At 34.6% G+C, this 8,922-nt stretch overlaps 1 non-coding gene across 1 annotated transcript; it reads right to left on the bottom strand.

Moving 5' to 3' along the window:
- Positions 1-8,347: 8,347 nt before the first annotated feature.
- Positions 8,348-8,454, bottom strand: LOC141722532 (small nucleolar RNA R71). The gene has a single exon (XR_012575548.1). It is a non-coding gene; the product is annotated as a small nucleolar RNA R71 (small nucleolar RNA).
- Positions 8,455-8,922: the final 468 nt, after the last annotated feature.

The raw sequence follows: 8,922 nt of genomic DNA, 5'->3' as shown, positions 1-8,922 counted from the left end.
CAATTTATTTTAAAGATAAATTTAAGTTTTGAGTAAAATTTTTTTAACAAAAGTTAATAATAGTCTATGGCAACTCAGTACTATGTGTTGCTATGAGTAACACCTTCAATAGGTATAGCAATATACAATTATACATATAGTAACACCAAAATGGCTCTGTTGTTGTAGGACCAAAATTTCATACCTATTGTAACATCTAAGAAGGCAACACCCATGCCAACAAGTTGCAATACGTCATCTATGGCGTAGTGTAATTAAAATAAGGATGTGAGTAAGGAAGAAGGATTAAGCTAGAACGAAATCACATTTCCTTTACCCGAACCTTGAAATTTTAGTAAATTAGACTAACGTAATTTTTAATAGAAAAGGGTTATTACATAAGAGAAATATTAGATTATCTTGAATGTACGTAAAATGGAATTTTGGAGATATATTAATTTTTTGGGTAGTCGATAGATATAATTTAATAATGGTAATCTTTGTTATTGCGAAAATATTTCGGTGAATAATTATTTTATTCTCAACGTGGAAATTACTTATATCGGAAAGGTGAACTTTTACGAGTCGAGCGCTGATACTGGATAATTAAAATAGAATTTTAGGTATACAATAAATGATATATTTAAATCAGAAATTTGTAAATACTTGATATTTCATAATTTGGGATATATTCTTCACCTAAAAAGGGGAGAAAATTTTAATAGGTATAATTTTGATCGAGCGTACCATTAAATTATCTAAATAACCAATTGAGTTATTATCTGATGCTAACTAATTCTATCGTTATCAAATAAATTTGACTCGAGATCAGTTAGTAGAATTAACACTCGAAAAATTAGACGTTTAAGGGATCAATAAGTATAAAAATACTATTTAAGGTTTATGAGAGGGTGTATTTTGAAATAATTATACTAAAATATTTTGGTGTGATTTATTATTTCAGAAAATATCTGAAGTGGAATTATTTAAACCGGAAAGGTGCATATTCGCTGCTAGTGCGCTAATTATCGGAGGCAAGGAGAGTTTTCTCTGCTCCCTGCCTATTTCGACATATATACATGTTTTGTTTATTGATGGTAAATACTTAAGGATTTAATATTGGAGACCTCGTTCGTGATTATTTAATTTCGATAAAATTTCCTAATTAAGACCCCTTGCTAAAACCTCTATTTATAACAAAATAATAACCTTTATTTCCGATCCTGACTATTCCTATCATTCAGGACAGTTAATTTATTTCCTAACAGATGAATATAAATTTCTATGTTCGTCTAAATTATTTCTAAGTTTTGCATCGATTCATCAGTCGAATCGATTATTTAATTCCTTTCCAAATTGAATTTATCTTTTATCAATTCATTGAACCCCTTCAAGGTTTATGAATGATAAATCAAACAATAATCCTTTTTTTCTTCTATTCCTACAGAAACTCCGTTGAATCTATTTATGTTATGGCACTATTTGAGATTTCGTTTGACATGATTATTCTCAATCGCTCGAGATAATCCGTGTGTTTGAAGTTTATCAATATATTGTTCATATCGATACCAAAGTATTGTTCTTATTAAATAAAGATTGGTTCATTATTCGATCCAGAACATGTGATAGTATTTCTAAATATTCATGTAATGTGATGTGAGAAATGAATCTGAATGTGTTCATCTATACTGGTCAACGTGGGATTTGACCCACGGTAATTGTTAAGGATTGGTTAAGTTGAGAATTAGGATCTGTCTAACAATCAGGGTATGATCAACTGCTGTGATATGATTATCCGTTGGAAGCTTCATTATCATCCGTTGATAACCTTTAGTCATCTGTTGATATATACAAATGATTATCCGTTGAAACTACATCATATATCCGTTGATCAAGTTATCCGTTGAGAATGACTTGGATGATAAGTCAGGACTGTGAGATAAATCAGAAGATGCTGATTTATAGGATCGTAGTTGATTTAGATATGTATGGAAAGTGTTAGAATTATACTATAACATATCTTGTAATTGATAGAGGACTTATTGTAGCTGTGTAGTATATAAACACAGAATAGGTTATTACTCTGTAAGAGCTGAACTCGAGTATTCGCATAACCTAAAAACTCTTAAGAATTTTGTTTGAGAGAGTTTTGTAACAATTTATTTAAGATCAATATAAACTATTATTTGATTCATATGTTCTTACTTAACTTTCATAATACATTGATTTGTTTAGTAATTGTATCCAACCTCCCTTAAATAATTACTTTAATAGGCAACAAGTGGTATCAGAGCGGTCAAATTAACTATTAATTTGCAAAGGTCAAAATGTCTGGAAGTAAGTATGAAAGCATGAAAATTCTTAACCTCAAAAAAGCTTATTACTCTACATGGAGAGTAAAGTTGTTGATGTTCCTTAAAGCTATTGATGATTCTTATGTTAATATCATCAAAACAGGACCTCCATATCATATGGAAACTGTAGCTATGACTGCAGATGCTCCTGAACACTATGTCAGAAAGGAAAGAACAAAGTGGTCAGATCCTGAAAAGGCTGCAATGCTTAAGGATGCTAAAGTCAGGAACATTCTGCACAATGGTTTGGACAATGTGATGTCAAACAGAGTGATTGCCTGCAAGACTACAAAGAAGATATGGGATGCCTTGGAGACATAGTGGCAAGGTACAATGGCAATAAAGAAGAACAGAAGAGTTGTTCATGTGCAAGAATATGAGCAATTTGATGCCAAGGCTAATGAATCAATTATTGATATATATGATAGATTTATGACACTGTTGAATGATCTATCATTGGTTGGAAAAGAATATGATATAAAAGATTCAAACATAAAGTTTCTGAGAGCTCTTCCAGAAGATTGGGATATTGGCCTCAATAATCAGGCATCAATATGATTTTGATTCTCTATCTCTGGATAACGTGTATGGGATGCTAAAAACTCATGACTTGAAGATCCAGAAAAGGAAAAATAGAAAGGTTTGGAAGATGAAAATTGTGGCTCTTAATGCTGAGACTCATAAGGGCAAGGAAAAAATGGGTGAGAGGTCTAGGGGAAGGAACATTATGGAAGAGTCAGATACTGATGTATCAGATCCTTACACAGATACTGACAAGGATTCTGAGATTTATCTATATGATCCTCAAGTTGTTGAAATGGATGCAATTATTGTGAAAGGCTTCAGAAAGATGAGGTTTTCAAAACCACAGAGAAAAGGTGGTTTCAACAGAAGGTTCTCTGGAGATGGCAAAGGCAGGTTCAGAAAGAATGATGGTCAGTACACCGAGGAAAGGAAGTTTGACAAGACCAAGGTGATATGTTACAACTATAATGAAAGGGGACATCTGGCTAATGAGTGCCCCCAAGGCAGCTAGAAAGGCTTTGGTCACAACAGACTCCAACAGAGACTGGATGGACTCATTAGGAACTGATAATGATGATGAATGCTATGCACTCATGGCAACTCATGAAGAGGATGCCTCAGGAACTGATAAGGTACCTTCAGTTATATTTCCTTGATACCGATAATTTATCTAAACTGAAAACTTTGTTATACTATTAGCATGTTACTTTTAAAAGTAAGACTATTGAATGTAATAGTTTGATTGCTGATAATAAAAGGCTTAGAGAAAGAAATGATTTTTTAGAAGCTGAGTTATTTTGCATGCATGAGAATGAAAAAGCATGTAAGACGGCGCAATATAATGAAATTCAGATAAACATCAAGTATGCCAGACTAGAGAAAGTTCTAGAAGAAGAAAGAGAGGTGTTTAAAACATGAATGACTTCAGGAAAGAAAGTTCATAATTTCATCAGTGATAAAAACTGGAAAGAATGTCTAGGTTCTAATAAATTTACTGATAGGAATATCAATAAAGCCATTAATAACACTACTCCAGTTAAGTTTGTTAGAACTGATGAAAGAGGAGTGGATTATGTCTATGAAGTTAGTTCCACCTCTAAGAATACCACTGAAGAGAAAGCTGAACCTAGAGTCCTTGATAAAAGGAAAGAAGATCCTAAAATGCAAGAAAAGAAAGGCAAAAATATAGGACTTCTCTCTAAGAGTCAGTCAAACAAGAAAATTTATGAGGTAATTGCTAAGACTCCTAAGCCTAGGACTAAGAGAGGTAGAAATGGGAAATTAGGAATAAACAAGGCAAAAAACTATAAGTACATTCCTGATGCTCCTAGGAAAGCTTGTTTTAACTGTGGTAATACTAATCATATTGCTATTGATTGCAGGAAGCCTAAAACAAAAGTGTCTAAGATTCCTGAGTTTGATATTAATGGAAGATCAGTACTATATAAACCACAAAATCCTTGTTCTCATTGTGGTAGCAGTTGGAATTATATTTACAGTTGTAAAGATTATCATAGTTTGTATCACAACAAATATGATCCTTTACCAAAATTCAATAAAATTGATGTTTTGAATAGAACTGTTAAACTGAATGTGCATACATCTTATAGAGTCAAAAATGTCAAGACAGATCCTGATGGAGTAATTCTTGATGGATTAAATCCTGACAAGAATTCTGCTAATGTAAAATTACATAAGATGTCTAAAAGAAGCCAATAAGTGTGGGTTCTTAAAAATTCTGACTAATTTCCATATTTCTAATTACAGGGAAACAATAAGAATGTGCTTGTCTTGGATAGTGGTTGTTCAAAAAATATGAATGGAACTCAATCCATGTTGTCAGAATATGAGGAGAAGGTTGGCCTAATGGTTTCCTATGGAGATGGAAATGTAGGAAAAATACTGGGATGTTAGGACCGGTATTCCATTTAATCTTTAATTTAGTATTTTATAATTGTAATGGAGTCATTTATAAAATTATATGGAGATGTGCTTGTGTGATGGTATTGGTGCATAATAATTGTGTTAGTTATTTAAGAATGTTTGAAACAAGGAATTTATTATTTGCTCTTTCATGTGAATTACAGAGTGTATTTCTTATTTTGAGAAAAATCATTTTTTGAATATTTTTATCAATAAAATTTCAAAGGTGATCTTATAAAATTCCTAAAATTCTACACTATTTTATCATACCACTCTTGTAATTTATAGGTTTATATTTTTATTTATAAAATTTATTCTTTATAATTAATTTGATTATTAATTAGTAAATTACCTCACTACCCATTCATGCATTCTACCCCCAATTCAAAGCCAAGGGCACAATGGGAATTTCTAACCTCATTAACTATTTCTACGCTAGCCAAATTACCAAGATAACCTTGCATGCAAACCTTGCTTTCAAAAATAGAGGGAGAATTTGGTAAATGCATAACCCACTCACATTTTGCATGTAGGTAAAGATAGAATATAATGATCAAACCAAAAATCACACTCCAACACACCACACTTCACTCCACTAATTTTTCTCTCTTCTCCCTCCTCCCCCTCTCTTCTCTCGGCCGAAGCCCCCATCCCCCGTTCCCCTCCATTTTTCATTCATTTTCCCACCTTCTTTTAGTGTAATTCCACTACTTACACCTATTTTATACACTTCCCAAAGATTCTTATGTTAAAAAGTTGATGATTCATGGTTGCATATGATGTTTTTGTTTGAACTCAAAGAGAAAACCTTCGATTCTTGTGAATCTAAGGCTTCTCCATGAGATACATTACTTATGTGCTAGTAACATATGTTTTTGCTAAAGAAACGTGATAAAAACTCTTTTCATGTGAGCGATCATTCTTGTTATAGCTATTTATAGCTTTGCATGTTAGTTTTATAATGATTTTTTGATGAAAAACTATGATATTTTACAAGTTCATTCAAAAGCATGCATGTTTTGTTTAAATCTTCAATTTTCGAATTTGTTGTGCATATTGGGAGTTGTTATCATGTTGTTTTGCTAAACATAGTTAAGTTAAGATATTATGTATGATTATTATTATTGGGTAAGTGTTAAAAGTCGAATTTATAAGGAACAATCTCCCTTGTTTAGTCGAAATCTTGTTGATTGTTAAACTTGCATTGTTTTTGGTAATTTATTTGCATGAAGGTGCACTAGGGTATGAATGATCTCCACACTTGTTGAGGAAGTATTTGAGAGTATTAGGTCAGTAGGGTTGCTTGGTTAAATTTTAATCTTTTGGTTTTAAAGTGGAAGTTAAGGTGGAAAGGTTTAGAGTAGGACACTTTGATTTTCCAAATTTGCACACTAGTTGTAAGTGAGTTTTGAATGGGTGATAAGTGGCATTTTATACCATTTAGAACGTCTTAAAATGGCTTAAATTGGTGTCTTGAAATCAAGTATTTTGTGTATTTGATGCGTTTTTCTAGTGTTTATGCATTTCAGGGTATTAGTTGCATTTCGGGGGAGGAATCATCAAGAATAAGCCTTGGCATGTGTTCACCATTGCGAGAGGAAAGGAATGGGCAGATTACGGTGAAGAAACGGAGCAAACCTGGATTTTTTCCAGTAGAGGCCTGCGCGCCCGCGCAGCAATGCTGAGCGGCCGCGCAGCAACCTGCGCGCCCACGCAGCAACCTGCGCGCCCGCGCAGCTATGCTGAGCGGCCGCGCAGGGTCGGGGAAAAAGATAAATTATTTTAGACTTCTACTTCTGTTTGGCTTCCAACTTCTATGTAATCTGAGTTTTATGGGACTATTATATAGGTAGATTTGAGACATTTTCACAGAGAGTATTAAGGGGATTATGTTTTAGATTGTATTTTACGCAAGAAGCGAAGGAGATAAGGAAGAAGACCGATTTAGCACACCGCAACGAAGAGGGAGCATATATTCTTGTGATTCTTGTTTCGTTGTAATGTTGGATGCTAGTTTTCTTGCTTTGACTTATTTACTCTTGTGACGTACTCTGTTTTAATATAATTAGTTTAGTTATTATTTTCTTGTGTTTGTTTGTCATGATTTCATATGAACCCATGATGGCGATAAGTTCTATTATGGGCTAATCGTGATCATGGGGTTGCAACGGATTTATTATGGAATTCTTTAGTTAATTGTTTAATACTTTAGTGTGTGATGATTGCATGATATCTAGTATTGGTTGTGCGTATTCGTCTTATGTGTGTCGCGAACATATAAGATAGGGTGTTAATCTCTTGTGAAGCGACGGTGGATCTTGAGATTTAGAACTTGCCATGCTAGCATAGGTTCATGTACGTTGAGCATGATTAGTGGGTAACTCTAACAGTTTTATTTGCCCTATGTAATCAAAAGGAATAACTTGAGCTTAAATCGTTGTGTTGTCAATTTCTGTAGACATATAGGAACTCAACATAATTGATGACTATTCAACTTCTATCTTAATTGTGGATGCTTGGTAGAATGGTATTAGTACAATGAAAGTTGGCTTTTATCAGTTTCGTGTTATTCGATTAATATCATCACTGTCACATGCTAAAGGTAATAACAATGGCTATAGAAGGAAGTAATAATGAAGTTGTGATCTCATGAGTGTTTTATTATTGATAAATTAAAGTGTTAGTTAAGTGGTTAATTAAGTAGTTAATTATAGTTAATATTTAATCAACAATTTTAAGCGTTATTATCTTAACATTGAGAAGTAATCATACATTGGTGAGTGAGTTTAATTAGACAATAATTTAGTCTGAGTCTCTGAGGGAACGAACTAGAAAGTATTCTATATTACTTGCGAACGCGTATACTTGCGTGAATATTAGCGCGTCTTTTCGCCCTAACAAGTTTTTGGCGCCGCTGCCGGGGACTCGGCGTATTTGTTTAGTTTATGTACTTACCATCATTGGTCATTAGGACTCAGTGATTAGGACGTAGTAGTTACTTACTCTTTTCGGTTGTGTTTCAGGTACTTTAGCAAGCGTTTATGCAAACTTGTTCTCGTGCTCGCAAGAGGACTTTAGATACAGCTGAGGAGACAGACGAAGTTCTTGATATTCCGAAGAAGTTAGATTTTGAGGATTCGGATTCAGGACTTGAGCAGAAAGAACCAGTAAACATGGGAGATCGTATTGTTCAAGCTGATCCAGCTCTTATGGATTTTTCTCGGCCTAAAATTGATGACATTCAGTCAAGCATCCTTCATCCGGCTATTCAAGCTAACACCTTTGAAATCAAGCCGGGCACTATTCAGATGGTGCAGAATTCTGTTTCTTTTGGAGGAGCGGCAACTGAAGACCCCAACATGCACATAAGGAATTTTGTCGAGATCTGCAGCACTTTTAAGTATAATGGCGTGACTGATGAGGCTATCAAGTTGAGGCTTTTCCCATTCTCACTGAGGGATAAGGCTAAAGACTGGTTACATTCTGAACCAGTTGGGTCCATCACTACGTGGCAAGATCTTGCGCAAAAGTTTCTGGTGAAGTTTTATCCAATGGCAAAGACTGCTGCTATGAGGAGTTCTCTTACTCAGTTTGCGCAGCAACCTACAGAATCTATGTGCGAGGCTTGGGAACGCTACAAGGAAATGTTGAGAAAATGTCCACATCATGGAATGTCGGATTGGATGGTGATCACTGGTTTCTATAATGGTTTGGGGGCCCAATCTCGGCCCATGCTCGATGCAGCAGCTGGAGGAGCCTTATGGGCTAAAAGCTATACTGAGGCGTATAATCTTATAGAGACGATGGCTGAAAATGAGCATCAAAACCCAACTCAGAGGATGACGTCAGGCAAGGTAGCAGGTATTCTAGAAGTTGATGCAGCCACCGCTATTGCAGCTCAGCTCCAAGCGCTATCAATGAAGGTTGATTCTTTGGCTACGTATGGAGTTAATCAAATAGCTATGGTTTGTGAGCTTTGTGCAGGTTCTCATGCTATGGATCAGTGTTCTCTTGTCAACGAATCTGTTCAGTATATGAATAATTATCAGCGACAACAGCAGCCTGTGCCAGCGGCCTATCATCCTAATAACAGAAATCATCCAAATTTCAGCTGGGGGAATAATCAGAATGCTATTCAGCC

Source organism: Apium graveolens, chromosome 4, assembly GCF_009905375.1.
Source record: "Apium graveolens cultivar Ventura chromosome 4, ASM990537v1, whole genome shotgun sequence".
Taxonomy (NCBI): Eukaryota; Viridiplantae; Streptophyta; class Magnoliopsida; order Apiales; family Apiaceae; genus Apium; species Apium graveolens.
Note: the sequence above shows the minus strand (reverse complement) of the source record. Positions and strands in the feature narration are given on the sequence as shown.